We start from the raw sequence: 21,523 nt of genomic DNA, 5'->3' as shown, positions 1-21,523 counted from the left end.
CCAGAGCGTTCCCCCTCGCCGTCCTTTTGCTGGATTTCTTGGGATGCCTTAAACAACTGTGGGGCTCCCACCCACCATCCTCTAACCGCATTTATCGAGATTTCCTGATCTGCTGGAGCGCTCCCCCTTGCCGTCCTCTTGCTGGATTTCTTGGGATCTCTTGGACCACTGGGGGGGCTCCCACCCGCCCTCCTCTTACCGCATTTATTGAGACTTCCTGATCTGCTGGATTGCTCTCCCCCTGGCCTTCCTCTTGCACTTTTTTGGGGGAGTCTTCTTCACACATCCGAGCGCTCTCCCTCACCCTTGTCTTGCCTCTAGTCAGGGCGCTCTTCTCCCGCTGGAACGCTCCTCCCCGCCATCCTATTGCCAGACTGAGAATTCTTGACCTGCCGCAGTCCTGCCCCGCCATGCTCCTGCCTTCTGCCTGGGAAGTCACTTGAAGAACTGGAGCGCTCTCCCCCGCTGTCCTCTTGCCTTTCCTCAGTGGGATTTTGGCCTGCTAAAGAGCTCCTCCCTGTCGTCCTCTTGCTGGATTTCTCGGTACCTCTTGACCCACTGGGTCTCTCCTCCTGCCGTCCTTTTGCCTTTCCTTAGTACATTCTTGGTCTGCTGGAGTGCTCCCCCCCACCATCCTCTTGCTGGATTTCTCGGGACCCCTTGTCCCATATAGGACATTCCCCCCCACCACCATCCTGTTGTGTTTTTTAGGAGAGTCTTGTGATCGACCAGAGCGCTCCCCCCTTGACATCCTCTTCCCCTTTTTCTGGGTGACTTTTGAACCACTGGTGAACTCTCCCCCATCATCCTCTTGCCACATATATTGAGACTTGTTGATCCGCCAGAGCGCTTCCCCCACTGTCCTCTTGCCAGATTTACTGATACCTCTTGTCCTGTCAGAGCGCTCCCTCTCGCAGTCCTCTTTGTTCAGTTTGTAGGGTAGGAGGGGGGATCTCTGATTACAGAAAGGTCCCTTTGTTCTAGGAGACATTCCCTTGCTCCATGCTTCAGGTTGCCCATCTTCCCTCTCATTTTCAATATGCACGTCCATCACCTTCCTCCTCTTCTTTCTTGATCCCTCGACTCCCGGATGAACTCAAATCCTCTTTCTTGATCACTCTTTCTCGTAAGTTCACAACCTTACTTTCCTTTCTTGCTTTCGCCTTTGTGAGCTGCTCCACCCAAACCGAAATGCCCTGAAGACAGAAATACACCCACCCCAAGCCCGTACAGTCACATAGGGGGTGAGTCCGCTCGCTGACGCATCCCCACATCCCACAGCAAGCCCACCTTGCCTTGGCCCCGGCCCCCCGCACAGGCCTTCCCACCAACCCAGCCCCTCCGCAGCAGCACAGTTTCCCAGCATGCACCCCACAAAGACTTTCTTTGCCAGTCACCCCTGGCACTTACAGCAACACACCACATCAGCATCAAGAGCCCTGGGAGTGGAGAGCTGGCCAGGCCCTCACCCCGGCAGGATCCTCTTCCCCCTCCTTTACCTGCTGGCAGACAGACAAGACACCTCCCAAGAGGTGTCCAGCCCTCTCTCTCAACCACTCATGAGTACAAAAGCCCAGCCTCTACTCACCCACCCCGCCTCCCAAAACCCCACCAGCAGCCCCTGGTCCCAGCTGAACAGCAGCCAGTGCTGAAGATCTGGCTCGTGTTGTCGGACACAACCTTCCCATGGATGTCTGGGCCCCTGAGCACTTTCCAGGGGTGGGAGGGCGCAGTCCTGATTACAGGGAGGTCCCTGTCGCAAGGGGGACATTTTCTTCCTCCTCACTCCTGACTCGCAGCTCCATCACCTTCCTCCTCTTCTTTCTTGATCCCTCCTGACTCGCAGGTCTACCACCGTCATCTTCTTTCTTGATCCCTGTTGACTTGCAGATGCACTCCAATCCTCTTTCTTGATCGCTCTTCCTCGTAGGTTCACCACCTTCCTCTTCTTTCTTGCTTTCGCCTTTGCGAGCTGCTCCACCCGAACAGAGATGCACAGAAAACAAAAATATACCCACCCCAGGCCCCTACAGTCACACCAGGGGGCGAGTCCGGTCGCTGACGCATCCCCACACCCCACCACAAGGCCACCTTGCCTTGGCCCCGGCCCCCCGCACAGGCCTTCCCACCAACCCAGCCCCTCCGTAGCAGCACAGTTTCCCAGCATGCACCCCACAAAGACTTTCTTTGCCAGTCACCCCTGGCACTTACAGCAACACACCACACCAGCATCAAGAGCCCTGGGAGTGGAGAGCTGGCCAGGCCCTCACCCCGGCAGGATCCTCTTCCCCCTCCTTTACCTGCTGGCAGACAGACACCTCCCAAGGGATGACCACCCTGCTCCCTTAACTGCTCCCAAGTCCAAGAGCCCAGCCCCTGCTCACCACCCCCACCTCCCAAAACACAGCCAACAGCCCCTGCTCCCATTTTACCACTTTACCCCCGAGCACGGTTTCTAGGGGTGGGAGGGGGATGCACTAATCACAGATCGTTCCCTGTGCTTAAGGATACATTCTCCTTCTCGCTGGCTCAGCCTGCCCATCTTCCTCCTCACTCTTGACTCGTAGCTCCATCACCTTTCTCCTCTTTTGTCCCCTCCTGACTCACAGGTCCACCACTGTCATCTTCTTTCTTGACTCTGCTTGACTCACAGGTGCGCTCCAATCCTCTTTCGTGATCGCTCTTCTGTGTCAGTACACGGAAGACCGGGCACATGAGAAACTGCAAGAGTCAACAGCATGAGAACAAGCATTAGTGGAAAAATACAAGAACAAAGGACTGTATGCTATGTGATACATCAAGGAAAGAGGAGTTGATACAGGATTGATGCATCAAGGACAGAGGGACAGCTTGTGATAGACAAAAAAGGTGTTGATGGCAGTGACTTTGGTGGGAACACAAAACACATCACTTATGTAATGACTAACTTAGCTAATCAACAAATGCTTGAGCAAGCATCATAGCGAGTATAAACGCAAGCCTGAATTTGTAATAAACATCTCTCATTGCACCTTAAAAGAGAGTCCGTACTGCATTCGCTACAAAAGGCGCCCTGGAACAGGGACTTTCAGCGTGCCTATAAAGGCAGTAGCCGCTCTGGTAGCGAAGCCCAATCAAACCAGGAAACAGGACCGGGAACCAGGACAGTGCGCGCCCACCACCAACGAAAGGTGAGCGATTGGGAACCATGGGAGGGAAGTTATCCCTTAAGCAAAGACAAACCCTGGATGTCCTTCAACATGCGCTACAAACGCAAAATCAGGATGTATCAGGGGTCTGATTGGTGAGTTTATTACAATGGATTGCTAATCATGTGCTAGACTTTCCTACAACTAGTACATTTCAATTGGAGACATGGCACAAAGATGAATGAGAATTATATGAACAGGTAACGACTGGAGATAAAGCTGCTTGCAAATATTCATCTACTTGGGGAAAAATTATGACTACTAAGATACAGGATACAGGACTGATACATCAGGGACAGAGGGACAGCTTACTATAGAAAAAAATGCGTATATGGCAGTTACATCGCTCATGTCATGTCTAACTTAGCTAAAGAGCAAATGCTTGAGCAAGCATCATAGCGAGTATAAATGCAAACCTGAGTTTGTAATAAATGTCTCTCATGGCACCTTACCGTGAGTCCACGCCAGATTCGCTACACTCTTCCTCATAGGTTCACCACCTTCCTCTCCTTCCTTGCTTTTCCTTTGCATGCTGCTCCACCTGAAGAGAAACACACAGAGGACTGAGCTACACCAGCCCAAGGGCACTACAATCAGACAGGGGCTGAGTCCGGGGGCTGACACCTCCCCACACCCCACAACGAGCCCACCTTGCCTTGGCCCCGGCCCCTCGCACATGCCTTAGAGATATCATAGCTCAGTACAAATCCCCACAGTCCTCACCTGCTGTTTGGTGCTTGCGGAGGGTCACACTCCCTGTGCCCCAGGGCACTGGCCCTACACGGCCAAGCTCGGCAGCGGGACTGTCTGGAGCTGCCGCTGGCTGGTTCTCCAGCTTTAGGGTCACCCGCAGAAGCCCGCTCTCCTCAGCTCTGCACACCCATCCAGTTGCGCCGCCCAGGCAAAGTCAGCTCCACCCTCTGCTCTACACCTCACCTGCAAACAACCAACTCTTCAACTGACAACTGTCCAAAACCCACCGACAAACTCTCCACACCTCAGCCTTTCGTTTACAACTGCTGCCTCTAGTGCATCTCACAGACAAGCCTTCAAAATCCCCTCATCCTGCAATAACACTCCAGCACTGATCACCTGTGGGAACAACTACCACAATACCATGCAAACACCAACCAGTTCTGGCACGGAAATATCACTTTCTCCTCAAGATTCCACCCTACACCAACTGCTGACAAACACACGCTGTCCTCACCAAAGCCAAACGCTGCAACAACCAGCGACAACTCAAATTTGCGTGGGCGGTGCAAAATTGCAGGGGTGAGCTAACGCAGAGCTGGGCTTGAAAGCTGCAGAGTGTGCACCCTGTGGTATAACGTGGCGAGCTACTGCCATTCTGCCTTCTCCCTGGGAGAAGCGCGTGAGCAGAGGCTGCTTCAAGGCACGATGGGAACGGTTTGGTTCTCCGGGTCTCTCAGGGCGAGAGCGATAAATGTGATCTGTGTCGTGGCGCAGGAACTTCCCGTACACTTGCTCCTCCATTCGGTCTCGGGTGCTGCAAGAGAGGGAGCGAGAGATTCAGGGCAAGATTGACAACCTCGGCGTCCCCGTCCCAGCCACGGGTCACCCAAACCTGCAGACATCCCGGGAGGCCCCCTAAGATTTACACTGCCCTATGCCCCACCCTTGAAGCCTGGACATCGCCAGAACCATAGAGCAAGTATTTCTTGAGGAGGCACCCAAAGGCTCCGTGTTCTCTTTCAGGCAGATGCTAGCGCAAGATTGCAAATCATCTCACAGCTACCAGGAAGGTAAAAAACAACGTCTTGAAATGGGAAAGGAACAGGTATTGTTTCTCTTCATCACCTCCCTCATTGCCACGTTATCAAGGTCTCCCGCAATGTTCCACAGGAAACTTGAAGCTTGGAATTCCTGGTATTCTGAACCTGGGCAAGAAAGGAAGAAAAGCATGAGACTGATCATAAAGAGGGTGGCTGCTCGTAACATGGAAAGAGCAGTAACAAGGTAAAAAGATATCACTTTTCCTTAGAGAGCTCTCAAAGCTGCCTGTTAAGGACAAGAAAAACAAACTTGTGACGGACCATTACTTAAAATCCAAGGCCCAGGGAGCGATCTAATGTACATTGAAACGCGGGCCACGAGACAGTGGAAGTGCCACGAGCTGAGACTGAAGGGACAGAGGATGAATTTCCAAAGAAGTTTAGGTTTCGATGTCAAAACGGAAAATTCTACGTCATTAAAATATAATGCAAAAGTCAGTGTAAAATCAAGTAAGGCAACGACTCCAAATGAACTCCCAGGCGCTTCAGTCACTCAGGAGATCAAAAATGAGGATCATTTCTCACCTGCCCACCTCCCAAACCCCAGCCTATGTCCCCTGCTTCCAGCTTACCTGAGCCCAGATTAAAGGAGGATTTCAGAGGCCATGCCAAGTTCTGCTGCTCCTCGTTCGGGTTGCCAGTCTTCCTCCTCGCTCTGGAATTGCAGGTCAACCGCCTTCCTGTTCTTCTTTGATTGACGCTGAGCTGCCGCGTTACCCGCTGCCGTCTGAGCGGATCTCGGGGAGCCTCTGGAACCGCCAGAGCGCTCCCCCCACCAACATTCTCTTGCCTTGTTTTCGGGGTTCCTCTTCACCAGCTGAGGCGCCCTCCCATCCCCCGCCGCCCTCTTACCTTTTTCTAGAGGTCTCTTGAGCCACCAGCAAGCTCCCCCGCACCTTCCCTCAGCGATCTTGGCCCGCCAGAGGCCTGCCCCTCGCCAGCCTCCTCCCCTTTTCCTGGGTGCTGCTTGAACCACTGGTGGGCTCCCCTCCACCATCCTCTCGTCCTTTGTAGGGCAGTCTCGTGACTCACCAGAGCGCTCTCCGCCGTTGCCTTGCTGGGGTTATTGACACCGCTTGACTTGCCAGAGCGCTCCCCCTCGCAGTTCTCTTGTTGGATTTCTTGGGACCTTTTGAACCAGTGGAACAACGGGAATGCTCCCCCCCACTGTGACCTTGCCTTTCTTCAGTGCGATCTTGACGTGCTGGAGCACTTCCCCGCGCCGTCCTCTTGCCTTTTACTGGGGAGTCTCTTGAATATCCACAGCACTCCCCCCTGCCATCCTTTACCAGATTTTTTGACACTTCTTGACATCTCGGAGTGCTCTCACTCACCCTTGTCTTGCCTATTTTCAGGGCGCTCCTGTCCCGCTGGATGCTCCTCCCTGCTGTCCTATTGCCAGATTGAGAATTCTCGACCTGTCCCAGCGCTACCCCACCGTCCTTCTGCCTTCTACCTGGGAAGTCACTTGAAGAACTGGAGCACTCCCCCCTGCTGTCCTCTTGCCTTTCTTCACTGAGATTTTGGCCTGCCAGAGCACTCCTCCCTGTTGTCCTCTCACTGGATTTCTTGGGACCTCTTGACCCACTGGGTTTCTCCTCCTGCTGTCCTTTTGCCTTTCTTTAGTACAATCTCAGCCTGCTGGAGCGCTCCCCCTCGCCGTCCTCCTGCTGGATTTCTTGGAACCTCTTGACCCCTTAGGGCGTTCCCCCTGCCACCCTCTTGTGGTTTTTGGGGGAGTCTTGTCATCAACCAGGCCGTTTCCCCCCACCATCCTCTTCCCCTTTTCCTGGGTGCTTCTTGATCCACCAGAGTGCTCTCAAAGCTGCCTGTTACCATCCTCTAACCATTCTCTTGCCTTTTTTGGTGGAGTCTTGTGACTCACCGGAGCGTTCTCCACCATTGTCTTGCTGGATTTGTTGACATCGCTTGACCTGCCGGAGCGCTCCCCCTCACAGTTCTCTTCCTGGATATCTTGGGACATTTTGAACCACTGGGGGGCTCCCCCCCGCCATCCTCTTACCGCATTTATTGAGACGTCCTGATCTGCCAGAGCGTTCCCCCTCGCCGTCCTTTTGCTGGATTTCTTGGGATGCCTTAAACAACTGTGGGGCTCCCACCCACCATCCTCTAACCGCATTTATCGAGATTTCCTGATCTGCTGGAGCGCTCCCCCTTGCCGTCCTCTTGCTGGATTTCTTGGGATCTCTTGGACCACTGGGGGGGCTCCCACCCGCCCTCCTCTTACCGCATTTATTGAGACTTCCTGATCTGCTGGATTGCTCTCCCCCTGGCCTTCCTCTTGCACTTTTTTGGGGGAGTCTTCTTCACACATCCGAGCGCTCTCCCTCACCCTTGTCTTGCCTCTAGTCAGGGCGCTCTTCTCCCGCTGGAACGCTCCTCCCCGCCATCCTATTGCCAGACTGAGAATTCTTGACCTGCCGCAGTCCTGCCCCGCCATGCTCCTGCCTTCTGCCTGGGAAGTCACTTGAAGAACTGGAGCGCTCTCCCCCGCTGTCCTCTTGCCTTTCCTCAGTGGGATTTTGGCCTGCTAAAGAGCTCCTCCCTGTCGTCCTCTTGCTGGATTTCTCGGTACCTCTTGACCCACTGGGTCTCTCCTCCTGCCGTCCTTTTGCCTTTCCTTAGTACATTCTTGGTCTGCTGGAGTGCTCCCCCCCACCATCCTCTTGCTGGATTTCTCGGGACCCCTTGTCCCATATAGGACATTCCCCCCCACCACCATCCTGTTGTGTTTTTTAGGAGAGTCTTGTGATCGACCAGAGCGCTCCCCCCTTGACATCCTCTTCCCCTTTTTCTGGGTGACTTTTGAACCACTGGTGAACTCTCCCCCATCATCCTCTTGCCACATATATTGAGACTTGTTGATCCGCCAGAGCGTTTCCCCCACTGTCCTCTTGCCAGATTTACTGATACCTCTTGTCCTGTCAGAGCGCTCCCTCTCGCAGTCCTCTTTGTTCAGTTTGTAGGGTAGGAGGGGGGATCTCTGATTACAGAAAGGTCCCTTTGTTCTAGGAGACATTCCCTTGCTCCATGCTTCAGGTTGCCCATCTTCCCTCTCATTTTCAATATGCACGTCCATCACCTTCCTCCTCTTCTTTCTTGATCCCTCGACTCCCGGATGAACTCAAATCCTCTTTCTTGATCACTCTTTCTCGTAAGTTCACAACCTTACTTTCCTTTCTTGCTTTCGCCTTTGTGAGCTGCTCCACCCAAACCGAAATGCCCTGAAGACAGAAATACACCCACCCCAAGCCCGTACAGTCACATAGGGGGTGAGTCCGCTCGCTGACGCATCCCCACATCCCACAGCAAGCCCACCTTGCCTTGGCCCCGGCCCCCCGCACAGGCCTTCCCACCAACCCAGCCCCTCCGCAGCAGAACAGTTTCCCAGCATGCACCCCACAAAGACTTTCTTTGCCAGTCACCCCTGGCACTTACAGCAACACACCACATCAGCATCAAGAGCCCTGGGAGTGGAGAGCTGGCCAGGCCCTCACCCCGGCAGGATCCTCTTCCCCCTCCTTTACCTGCTGGCAGACAGACAAGACACCTCCCAAGAGGTGTCCAGCCCTCTCTCTCAACCACTCATGAGTACAAAAGCCCAGCCTCTACTCACCCACCCCGCCTCCCAAAACCCCACCAGCAGCCCCTGGTCCCAGCTGAACAGCAGCCAGTGCTGAAGATCTGGCTCGTGTTGTCGGACACAACCTTCCCATGGATGTCTGGGCCCCTGAGCACTTTCCAGGGGTGGGAGGGCGCAGTCCTGATTACAGGGAGGTCCCTGTCGCAAGGGGGACATTTTCTTCCTCCTCACTCCTGACTCGCAGCTCCATCACCTTCCTCCTCTTCTTTCTTGATCCCTCCTGACTCGCAGGTCTACCACCGTCATCTTCTTTCTTGATCCCTGTTGACTTGCAGATGCACTCCAATCCTCTTTCTTGATCGCTCTTCCTCGTAGGTTCACCACCTTCCTCTTCTTTCTTGCTTTCGCCTTTGCGAGCTGCTCCACCCGAACAGAGATGCACAGAAAACAAAAATATACCCACCCCAGGCCCCTACAGTCACACCAGGGGGCGAGTCCGGTCGCTGACGCATCCCCACACCCCACCACAAGGCCACCTTGCCTTGGCCCCGGCCCCCCGCACAGGCCTTCCCACCAACCCAGCCCCTCCGGAGCAGCACAGTTTCCCAGCATGCACCCCACAAAGACTTTCTTTGCCAGTCACCCCTGGCACTTACAGCAACACACCACACCAGCATCAAGAGCCCTGGGAGTGGAGAGCTGGCCAGGCCCTCACCCCGGCAGGATCCTCTTCCCCCTCCTTTACCTGCTGGCAGACAGACACCTCCCAAGGGATGACCACCCTGCTCCCTTAACTGCTCCCAAGTCCAAGAGCCCAGCCCCTGCTCACCACCCCCACCTCCCAAAACACAGCCAACAGCCCCTGCTCCCATTTTACCACTTTACCCCCGAGCACGGTTTCTAGGGGTGGGAGGGGGACGCACTAATCACAGATCGTTCCCTGTGCTTAAGGATACATTCTCCTTCTCGCTGGCTCAGCCTGCCCATCTTCCTCCTCACTCTTGACTCGTAGCTCCATCACCTTTCTCCTCTTTTGTCCCCTCCTGACTCACAGGTCCACCACTGTCATCTTCTTTCTTGACTCTGCTTGACTCACAGGTGCGCTCCAATCCTCTTTCGTGATCGCTCTTCTGTGTCAGTACACGGAAGACCGGGCACGTGAGAAACTGCAAGAGTCAACAGCATGAGAACAAGCATTAGTGGAAAAATACAAGAACAAAGGACTGTATGCTATGTGATACATCAAGGACAGAGGAGTTGATACAGGATTGATGCATCAAGGACAGAGGGACAGCTTGTGATAGACAAAAAAGGTGTTGATGGCAGTGACTTTGGTGGGAACACAAAACACATCACTTATGTAATGACTAACTTAGCTAATCAACAAATGCTTGAGCAAGCATCATAGCGAGTATAAACGCAAGCCTGAATTTGTAATAAACATCTCTCATTGCACCTTAAAAGAGAGTCCGTACCGCATTCGCTAAAAATGGCGCCCTGGAACAGGGACTTTCAGCGTGCCTATAAAGGCAGTAGCCGCTCTGGTAGCGAAGCCCAATCGAACCAGGAAACAGGACCGGGAACCAGGACAGTGCGCGCCCACCACCAACGAAAGGTGAGCGATTGGGAACCATGGGAGGGAAGTTATCCCTTAAGCAAAGACAAACCCTGGATGTCCTTCAACATGCGCTACAAACGCAAAATCAGGATGTATCAGGGGTCTGATTGGTGAGTTTATTACAATGGATTGCTAATCATGTGCTAGACTTTCCTACAACTGGTACATTTCAGTTGGAGACATGGCACAAAGATGAATGAGAATTATATGAACAGGTAACGACTGGAGATAAAGCTGCTTGCAAATATTCATCTACTTGGGGAAAAATTATGACTACTAAGATACAGGATACAGGACTGATACATCAGGGACAGAGGGACAGCTTACTATAGAAAAAAATGCGTATATGGCAGTTACATCGCTCATGTCATGTCTAACTTAGCTAAAGAGCAAATGCTTGAGCAAGCATCATAGCGAGTATAAATGCAAACCTGAGTTTGTAATAAATGTCTCTCATGGCACCTTACCGTGAGTCCACGCCAGATTCGCTACACTCTTCCTCATAGGTTCACCACCTTCCTCTCCTTCCTTGCTTTTCCTTTGCACGCTGCTCCACCTGAAGAGAAACACACAGAGGACTGAGCTACACCAGCCCAAGGGCACTACAATCAGACAGGGGCTGAGTCCGGGGGTTGACACCTCCCCACACCCCACAACGAGCCCACCTTGCCTTGGCCCCGGCCCCTCGCACATGCCTTAGAGATATCATAGCTCAGTACAAATCCCCACAGTCCTCACCTGCTGTTTGGTGCTTGCGGAGGGTCACACTCCCTGTGCCCCAGGGCACTGGCCCTACACGGCCAAGCTCGGCAGCGGGACTGTCTGGAGCTGCCGCTGGCTGGTTCTCCAGCTTTAGGGTCACCCGCAGAAGCCCGCTCTCCTCAGCTCTGCACACCCATCCAGTTGCGCCGCCCAGGCAAAGTCAGCTTCACCCTCCGCTCTACACCTCACCTGCAAACAACCAACTCTTCAACTGACAACTGTCCAAAACCCACCGACAAACTCTCCACACCTCAGCCTTTCGTTTGCAACTGCTGCCTCTAGTGCATCTCACAGACAAGCCTTCAAAATCCCCTCATCCTGCAATAACACTCCAGCACTGATCACCTGCGGGAACAACTACCACAATACCATGCAAACACCAACCAGTTCTGGCACGGAAATATCACTTTCTCCTCAAGATTCCACCCTACACCAACTGCTGACAAACACACGCTGTCCTCACCAAAGCCAAACGCTGCAACAACCAGCGACAACTCAAATTTGCGTGGGCGGTGCAAAATTGCAGGGGTGAGCTAACGCAGAGCTGGGCTTGAAAGCTGCAGAGTGTGCACCCTGTGGTATAACGTGGCGAGCTACTGCCATTCTGCCTTCTCCCTGGGAGAAGCGCGTGAGCAGAGGCTGCTTCAAGGCACGATGGGAACGGTTTGGTTCTCCGGGTCTCTCAGGGCGAGAGCGATAAATGTGATCTGTGTCGTGGCGCAGGAACTTCCCGTACACTTGCTCCTCCATTCGGTCTCGGGTGCTGCAAGAGAGGGAGCGAGAGATTCAGGGCAAGATTGACAACCTCGGCGTCCCCGTCCCAGCCACGGGTCACCCAAACCTGCAGACATCCCGGGAGGCCCCCTAAGATTTACACTCCCCTATGCCCCACCCTTGAAGCCTGGACATCGCCAGAACCATAGAGCAAGTATTTCTTGAGGAGGCACCCAAAGGGTCCGTGTTCTCTTTCAGGCAGATGCTAGCGCAAGATTGCAAATCATCTCACAGCTACCAGGAAGGTAAAAAACGTCTTGAAATGGGAAAGGAACAGGTATTGTTTCTCTTCATCACCTCCCTCATTGCCACGTTATCAAGGTCTCCCGCAATGTTCCACAGGAAACTTGAAGCTTGGAATTCCTGGTATTCTGAACCTGGGCAAGAAAGGAAGAAAAGCATGAGACTGATCATAAAGAGGGTGGCTGCTCGTAACATGGAAAGAGCAGTAACAAGGTAAAAAGATATCACTTTTCCTTAGAGAGCTCTCAAAGCTGCCTGTTAAGGACAAGAAAAACAAACTTGTGACGGACCATTACTTAAAATCCAAGGCCCAGGAAGCGATCTAATGTACATTGAAACGCGGGCCACGAGACAGTGGAAGTGCCACGAGCTGAGACTGAAGGGACAGAGGATGAATTTCCAAAGAAGTTTAGGTTTCGATGTCAAAACGGAAAATTCTACGTCATTAAAATATAATGCAAAAGTCAGTGTAAAATCAAGTAAGGCAACGACTCCAAATGAACTCCCAGGCGCTTCAGTCACTCAGCAGATCAAAAATGCGGATCAATTCTCACCTGCCCACCTCCCAAACCCCAGCCTATGTCCCCTGCTTCCAGCTTACCTGAGCCCAGATTACAGGAGGATTTCAGAGGCCATGCCAAGTTCTGCTGCTCCTCGTTCGGGTTGCCAGTCTTCCTCCTCGCTCTGGAATTGCAGGTCAACCGCCTTCCTGTTCTTCTTTGATGGACGCTGAGCTGCCGCGTTACCCGCTGCCGTCTGAGCGGATCTCGGGGAGCCTCTGGAACCGCCAGAGCGCTCCCCCCACCAACATTCTCTTGCCTTGTTTTCGGGGTTCCTCTTCACCAGCTGAGGCGCCCTCCCACCCCCCGCCGCCCTCTTACCTTTTTCTAGAGGTCTCTTGAGCCACCAGCAAGCTCCCCCGCACCTTCCCTCAGTGATCTTGGCCCGCCAGAGGCCTGCCCCTCGTCAGCCTCCTCCCCTTTTCCTGGGTGCTGCTTGAACCACTGGTGGGCTCCCCTCCACCATCCTCTCGTCCTTTGTAGGGGAGTCTCGTGACTCACCAGAGCGCTCTCCGCCGTTGCCTTGCTGGGGTTATTGACACCGCTTGACTTGCCAGAGCGCTCCCCCTCGCAGTTCTCTTGTTGGATTTCTTGGGACCTTTTGAACCGTTGGAACAACGGGAATGCTCCCCCCCACTGTGACCTTGCCTTTCTTCAGTGCGATCTTGACGTGCTGGAGCACTTCCCCGCGCTGTCCTCTTGCCTTTTACTGGGGAGTCTCTTGAATATCCACAGCACTCCCCCCTGCCATCCTTTACCAGATTTTTTGACGCTTCTTGACATCTCGGAGTGCTCTCACTCACCCTTGTCTTGCCTATTTTCAGGGCGCTCCTGTCCCGCTGGATGCTCCTCCCTGCTGTCCTATTGCCAGATTGAGAATTCTCGACCTGTCCCAGCGCTACCCCACCGTCCTTCTGACTTCTACCTGGGAAGTCACTTGAAGAACTGGAGCACTCCCCCCTGCTGTCCTCTTGCCTTTCTTCACTGAGATTTTGGCCTGCCAGAGCACTCCTCCCTGTTGTCCTCTCACTGGATTTCTTGGGACCTCTTGACCCACTGGGTTTCTCCTCCTGCTGTCCTTTTGCCTTTCTTTAGTACAATCTCAGCCTGCTGGAGCGCTCCCCCTCGCCGTCCTCCTGCTGGATTTCTTGGAACCTCTTGACCCCTTAGGGCGTTCCCCCTGCCACCCTCTTGTGGTTTTTGGGGGAGTCTTGTGATCAACCAGGCCGTTTCCCCCCACCATCCTCTTCCCCTTTTCCTGGGTGCTTCTTGATCCACCAGAGTGCTCCCCTGCACCATTCTCTTGCCTTTTTTGGTGGAGTCTTGTGACTCACCGGAGCGTTCTCCACCATTGTCTTGCTGGATTTGTTGACATCGCTTGACCTGCCGGAGCGCTCCCCCTCACAGTTCTCTTCCTGGATATCTTGGGACATTTTGAACCACTGGGGGGCTCCCCCCCGCCATCCTCTTACCGCATTTATTGAGACGTCCTGATCTGCCAGAGCGTTCCCCCTCGCCGTCCTTTTGCTGGATTTCTTGGGATGCCTTAAACAACTGTGGGGCTCCCACCCACCATCCTCTAACCGCATTTATCGAGATTTCCTGATCTGCTGGAGCGCTCCCCCTTGCCGTCCTCTTGCTGGATTTCTTGGGATCTCTTGGACCACTGGGGGGGCTCCCACCCGCCATCCTCTTACCGCATTTATTGAGACTTCCTGATCTGCTGGATTGCTCTCCCCCTGGCCTTCCTCTTGCACTTTTTTGGGGGAGTCTTCTTCACACATCCGAGCGCTCTCCCTCACCCTTGTCTTGCCTCTAGTCAGGGCGCTCTTCTCCCGCTGGAACGCTCCTCCCCGCCATCCTATTGCCAGACTGAGAATTCTTGACCTGCCGCAGTCCTGCCCCGCCATGCTCCTGCCTTCTGCCTGGGAAGTCACTTGAAGAACTGGAGCGCTCTCCCCCGCTGTCCTCTTGCCTTTCCTCAGTGGGATTTTGGCCTGCTAAAGAGCTCCTCCCTGTCGTCCTCTTGCTGGATTTCTTGGGACTTCTTGACCCATTAGGGCGTTCCCCCTGCCACCCTCTTGTGGTTTTTGGGGGAGTCTTGTGACCAACCAGGCCGTTTCCCCCCACCATCCTCTTCCCCTTTTCCTGGGTGCTTCTTGATCCACCAGAGTGCTCCCCTGCACCATTCTTTTGCCTTTTTTGGGAGAGTCTTGTGACTCGCCGGAGAGTTCTCCACCATTGTCTTGCTGGATTTCTTGACATCGCTTGACCTGCCGGAGCGCTCCCCCTCGCAGTTCTCTTGCTGGATTTCTTGGGACGTCTTAAACAACTGAGGGGCTCACACCCACCATCCTCTAACTGCATTTATCGAGATTTCCTGATCTGCCGGAGCGCTCGCCCCTGCTGTCCTCTTGCTGGGTTTCTTGGGACCTCTTGACCCACACGAGCTCTCCTCCCCACCGTCTTCTTGCCGGACTTATTGAGACTTCTTGACCTGCCAGAGTGTTCCCCCTCATCATCCTCCTGCCTTTTTCTGGGGATTCTCTTCAACAACTGAAGAGCTCCCCCGCACTGTCCTCTTCCCTTTTTTCTGGGTGATTCGTGAATCACCGGTGAGCTTCTCCTTACCACCCTCTTGGGCTTTTTTCAGAGCAACCTTGACCCATCAGAGCACCCCCTCACCGTCCTCTTGCCAGATGTACTGAGGGTTCTTCATCTGCCACAGCGCTCCCCCACGCCGTCCTCTTGCTGGATTTCCTGGAACCTTGTGAACCACTGGGGGGCTCCCACCCACCATCCTTTTACCGCATTTATTGAGACGTCCTGATCTGCCAGAGCGCTCCCCCTCGCCGCCCACTTGCTGGATTTCTTGGGACCTCTTGGACCACTGGGGGCCTCCCACCCACCATGCTCTTACCGCATTTATTGAGACTTCCTGATCTGCTGGAGCGCTCCCCCTCGCCGTCCTCTTGCTGGATTTCTTGGGTCCTCTTGACCCATTAGGGCGTTCCCCCTGCCACCCTCTTGTGTTTTCTGGGGGAGTCTTGTGACCAACCAGAGTGCTCCCCCCCACCATCTTCTTCCCCTTTTCCTGGGTGCTTCTTGATCCACCAGAGTGCTCCCCTGCACCATTCTCTTGCCTTTTTTTGGGGGAATCTTGTGACTCACCGGAGCGTTTTCCACCATTGTCTTGCTGGATTTCTTGACACCGCTTGACCTGTTGGAGCGCTCTCCCTCACAGTTCTCTTGCTGGATATCTTGGGACCTCTTGAACCACTGGGGAGCTCCCACCTGCCACCTTCTTACCGCATTTATTGAGACTTCCTGATCTGCTGGATTGCTCTCCCCACCGGCCTTCCTCTTGCACTTTTTGGGGGAGTCTTCTTGACACGTCCGAGTGCTCTCCCTCACCCTCGTCTTGCCTCTAGTCAGGGCGCTCTTCTCCCGCTGGAACGCTCCTCCCCGCCATCCTATTGCCAGACTGAGAATTCTTGACCTGCCGCAGTCCTGCCCTGCCATGCTCCTGCCTTCTGCCTGGGAAGTCACTTGAAGAACTGGAGCGCTCTCCCCCGCTGTCCTCTTGCCTTTCCTCAGTGGGATTTTGGCCTGCTAAAGAGCTCCTCCCTGTCGTCCTCTTGCTGGATTTCTCGGTACCTCTTGACCCACTGGGTCTCTCCTCCTGCCGTCCTTTTGCCTTTCCTTAGTACATTCTTGGTCTGCTGGAGTGCTCCCCCCCACCATCCTCTTGCTGGATTTCTCGGGACCCCTTGTCCCATATAGGACATTCCCCCCCACCACCATCCTGTTGTGTTTTTTAGGAGAGTCTTGTGATCGACCAGAGCGCTCCCCCCTTGACATCCTCTTCCCCTTTTTCTGGGTGACTTTTGAACCACTGGTGAACTCTCCCCCATCATCCTCTTGCCACATATATTGAGACTTGTTGATCCGCCAGAGCGCTTCCCCCACTGTCCTCTTGCCAGATTTACTGATACCTCTTGTCCTGTCAGAGCGCTCCCTCTCGCAGTCCTCTTTGTTCAGTTTGTAGGGTAGGAGGGGGGATCTCTGATTACAGAAAGGTCCCTTTGTTCTAGGAGACATTCCCTTGCTCCATGCTTCAGGTTGCCCATCTTCCCTCTCATTTTCAATATGCACGTCCATCACCTTCCTCCTCTTCTTTCTTGATCCCTCGACTCCCGGATGAACTCAAATCCTCTTTCTTGATCACTCTTTCTCGTAAGTTCACAACCTTACTTTCCTTTCTTGCTTTCGCCTTTGTGAGCTGCTCCACCCAAACCGAAATGCCCTGAAGACAGAAATAAATACACCCACCCCAAGCCCGTACAGTCACATAGGGGGTGAGTCCGGTCGCTGACGCATCCCCACATCCCACAGCAAGCCCACCTTGCCTTGGCCCCGGCCCCCCGCACAGGCCTTCCCACCAACCCAGCCCCTCCGTAACAGCACAGTTTCCCAGCATGCACCCCACAAAGACTTTCTTTGCCAGTCACCCCTGGCACTTACAGCAACACACCACATCAGCATCAAGAGCCCTGGGAGTGGAGAGCTGGCCAGGCCCTCACCCCGGCAGGATCCTCTTCCCCCTCCTTTAGCTGATGGCAGACAGACAAGACACCTCCCAAGAGGTGTCCAGCCCTCTCTCTCAACCACTCATGAGTACAAAAGCCCAGCCTCTACTCACCCACCCCGCCTCCCAAAACCCCACCAGCAGCCCCTGCTCCCAGCTGAACAGCAGCCAGTGCTGAAGACCTGGCTCGTGTTGTCGGACACAACCTTCCCATGGATGTCTGGGCCCCTGAGCAGTTTCCAGGGGTGGGAGGGCGCAGTCCTGATTACAGGGAGGTCCCTGTCCCAAGGGGGACATTTTCTTCCTCCTCACTCCTGACTCGCAGCTCCATCACCTTCCTACTCTTCTTTCTTGATCCCTCCTGACTCACAGGTCTACCACCGTCATCTTCTTTCTTGATCCCTGTTGACTTGCAGATGCACTCCAATCCTCTTTCTTGATCGCTCTTCCTCGTAGGTTCACCACCTTCCTCTTCTTTCTTGCTTTCACCTTTGCGAGCTGCTCCACCCGAACAGAGATGCACAGAAAACAAAAATATACCCACCCCAGGCCCGTACAGTCACACGAGGGGGCGAGTCCGGTCGCTGACGCATCCCCACACCTCACCACAAGGCCACCTTGCCTTGGCCCCGGCCCCCCGCACAGGCCTTCCCACCAACCCAGCCCCTCCGTAGCAGCACAGTTTCCCAGCATGCACCCCACAAAGACTTTCTTTGCCAGTCACCCCTGGCACTTACAGCAACACACCACACCAGCATCAAGAGCCCTGGGAGTGGAGAGCTGGCCAGGCCCTCACCCCGGCAGGATCCTCTTCCCCCTCCTTTACCTGCTGGCAGACAGACACCTCCCAAGGGATGACCACCCTGCTCCCTTAACTGCTCCCAAGTCCAAGAGCCCAGCCCCTGCTCACCACCCCCACCTCCCAAAACACAGCCAACAGCCCCTGCTCCCATTTTACCACTTTACCCCCGAGCACGGTTTCTAGGGGTGGGAGGGGGACGCACTAATCACAGATCGTTCCCTGTGCTTAAGGATACATTCTCCTTCTCGCTGGCTCAGGCTGCCCATCTTCCTCCTCACTCTTGACTCGTAGCTCCATCACCTGTCTCCTCTTTTGTCCCCTCCTGACTCACAGGTCCACCACTGTCATCTTCTTTCTTGACTCTGCTTGACTCACAGGTGCGCTCCAATCCTCTTTCGTGATCGCTCTTCTGTGTCAGTACACGGAAGACTGGGCACATGAGAAACTGCAAGAGTCAACAGCATGAGAACAAGCATTAGTGGAAAAATACAAGAACAAAGGACTGTATGCTATGTGATACATCAAGGACAGAGGAGTTGATACAGGATTGATGCATCAAGGACAGAGGGACAGCTTGTGATAGACAAAAAAGGTGTTTATGGCAGTGACTTTGGTGGGAACACAAAACACATCACTTATGTAATGACTAACTTAGCTAATCAACAAATGCTTGAGCAAGCATCATAGCGAGTATAAACGCAAGCCTGAATTTGTAATAAACATCTCTCATTGCACCTTAAAAGAGAGTCCGTACCGCATTCGCTACAAATGGCGCCCTGGAACAGGGACTTTCAGCGTGCCTATAAAGGCAGTAGCCGCTCTGGTAGCGAAGCCCAATCGAACCAGGAAACAGGACCGGGAACCAGGACAGTGCGCGCCCACCACCAACGAAAGGTGAGCGATTGGGAACCATGGGAGGGAAGTTATCCCTTAAGCAAAGACAAACCCTGGATGTCCTTCAACATGCGCTACAAACGCAAAATCAGGAGGTATCAGGGGTCTGATTGGTGAGTTTATTACAATGGATTGCTAATCATGTGCTAGACTTTCCTACAACTGGTACATTTCAGTTGGAGACATGGCACAAAGATGAACGAGAATTATATGAACAGGTAACGACTGGAGATAAAGCTGCTTGCAAAATATTCATCTACTTGGGGAAAAATTATGACTACTAAGATACAGGATAAAGGACTGATACATCAGGGACAGAGGGACAGCTTACTATAGAAAAAAATGCGTATATGGCAGTTACATCGCTCGTGTAATGTCTAACTTAGCTAAAGAGCAAATGCTTGAGCAAGCATCATAGCGAGTATAAATGCAAACCTGAGTTTATAATAAATGTCTCTCATGGCACCTTACCGTGAGTCCACGCCAGATTCGCTACACTCTTCCTCATAGGTTCACCACCTTCCTCTCCTTCCTTGCTTTTCCTTTGCACGCTGCTCCACCTGAAGAGAAACACACAGAGGACTGAGCTACACCAGCCCAAGGGCACTACAATCAGACAGGGGCTGAGTCCGGGGGCTGACACCTCCCCACACCCCACAACGAGCCCACCTTGCCTTGGCCCCGGCCCCTCGCACATGCCTTAGAGATATCATAGCTCAGTACAAATCCCCACAGTCCTCACCTGCTGTTTGGTGCTTGCGGAGGGTCACACTCCCTGTGCCCCAGGGCACTGGCCCTACACGGCCAAGCTCGGCAGCGGGACTGTCTGGAGCTGCCGCTGGCTGGTTCTCCAGCTTTAGGGTCACCCGCAGAAGCCCGCTCTCCTCAGCTCTGCACACCCATCCAGTTGCGCCGCCCAGGCAAAGTCAGCTTCACCCTCTGCTCTACACCTCACCTGCAAACAACCAACTCTTCAACTGACAACTGTCCAAAACCCACCGACAAACTCTCCACACCTCAGCCTTTCGTTTGCAACTGCTGCCTCTAGTGCATCTCACAGACAAGCCTTCAAAATCCCCTCATCCTGCAATAACACTCCAGCACTGATCACCTGTGGGAACAACTACCACAATACCATGCAAACACCAACCAGTTCTGGCACGGAAATATCACTTTCTCCTCAAGATTCCACCCTACACCAACTGCTGACAAACACACGCTGTCCTCACCAAAGCCAAACGCTGCAACAACCAGCGACAACTCAAATTTGCATGGGCGGTGCAAAATTGCAGGGGTGAGCTAACGCAGAGCTGGGCTTGAAAGCTGCAGAGTGTACACCCTGTTGTTTAACGTGGCGAGTCACTCCCATTCTGCCTTCTCCCTGGGAGAAGCGCATGAGCAGAGGTTGCTTCAAGGCACGATGAGAACGGTTCGGTTCTCCGGGTCTCGGAGGGCGAGAGTAATAAATGTGGTCTGTGTCGTGGCGCAGGAACTTCCCGTACACTTGCTTCTCCATTCAGTCTGGTGCTGCAAGAGAAGGAGAGAAAGAAAAAGTTAGGACCGAGTTAACAACCTCATCATCCCTGACCCCTAATCTGCAGGAATCCTAGGAGGCCTGATATAATTTTGCTCATCTCCCTGTCTTTGCTGGAATACTTTACTGTAGAAATTTCTGTCATCAACATTCTCTTAACCGATCTGATGTGTTCATAGTTCCTAGCCCAGCATCCTTTCCTCAAAGTACCTCAGCATTTCCCTTTGAAACCACACCTTAGTGCCATCCCGTCCCAGAGCTACCTCAGCATTTCCCACTGCAGCCTCTGCGATGCCATCTCCTCCCTGAGGTACCTCAGCCTTTACCACCAAAACCTCTCTCCCTTCCGTCCTCTCCTTTAAGTCCCTCACCCTTTCCCGCCAAAGCCTCCCCCGATGTCATCTCCTCCCCGAGGTACCTCAGCCTTTCCTGTCAAAGCCTCCCCCGATATCATCCCCTCCCCGAGGTACCTCAGCCTTTCCCATCAAAGCCTCCCCCGATATCATCCCCTCCCCGAGGTACCTCAGCCTTTCCTGTCAAAGCCTCCCCCGATATCATCCCCTCCCCGAGGTACCTCAGCCTTTCCTGTCAAAGCCTCCCCCGATATCATCCCCTCCCCGAGGTACCTCAGCTTTTCCCGCCTAAGCTCCTCCCGCGCCGTCCCGCCCTCAGGTTCCTCCGCCGCTCCCTCCGTTCCCGGCCCCCCCCGCCCCTCGCGCCCCCCCTTGGCGCTCCCGACCCGCCGCTGCCCCCTCCCGCTCGCTTTCCTCCCTCTGTCCTGTGTCACTACGGGGGCTCCCCCTCCGCCCCACGGCCCCGCCCGAGCCCCGCGCAGCGCTCAGCGCGGGGCTCCCTTCCCTCACAGCCGCCCGCGTGTTTCCCCCTCGCCCCGGCCTGGGGCCGCGCTGTTGCGGCTGGCTGCCCCTCGCCTTCCTCCTTCCGAAACCAGCCCGTCTGTCACCCTCCAGCCTCGCCCCTCAGCCGGTCCCGGGCCGGCCCCGTCCAGCCTCCCCGCTGTCCGCCCGCCCCTCGCTCACCGCCGGCCCCGCCGTTCCTCGCGCGCTGCTCCAGCCGCCGCACCTCCGGCACGCGCTCCGCGGCCCGCGCACTTACGCAGCGTGTCCCCGCCCATCCCGCGCAGGAGCCAATCCCGTCCGCGT

The 21,523-nt window shown here is 54.3% G+C and overlaps 1 long non-coding RNA gene across 1 annotated transcript; it reads right to left on the bottom strand.

Annotated features, from left to right (window-relative positions):
- Positions 1 to 1,354: 1,354 nt before the first annotated feature.
- Positions 1,355 to 4,863, bottom strand: LOC139826754 (uncharacterized). The gene is made up of 3 exons (XR_011736884.1): positions 3,912 to 4,863; positions 3,641 to 3,729; positions 1,355 to 2,721 (listed from the first exon to the last, which is right to left on the bottom strand). It is a non-coding gene; the product is annotated as an uncharacterized lncRNA (long non-coding RNA).
- Between the last annotated feature and the right edge of the window lie 16,660 nt (positions 4,864 to 21,523).

This window comes from Patagioenas fasciata, unplaced genomic scaffold (assembly GCF_037038585.1).
Source record: "Patagioenas fasciata isolate bPatFas1 unplaced genomic scaffold, bPatFas1.hap1 Unplaced_140, whole genome shotgun sequence".
Taxonomy (NCBI): Eukaryota; Metazoa; Chordata; class Aves; order Columbiformes; family Columbidae; genus Patagioenas; species Patagioenas fasciata.
The sequence above is the reverse complement of the archived record's forward strand: the minus strand, read 5'-3'. Positions and strand labels throughout refer to the sequence as shown.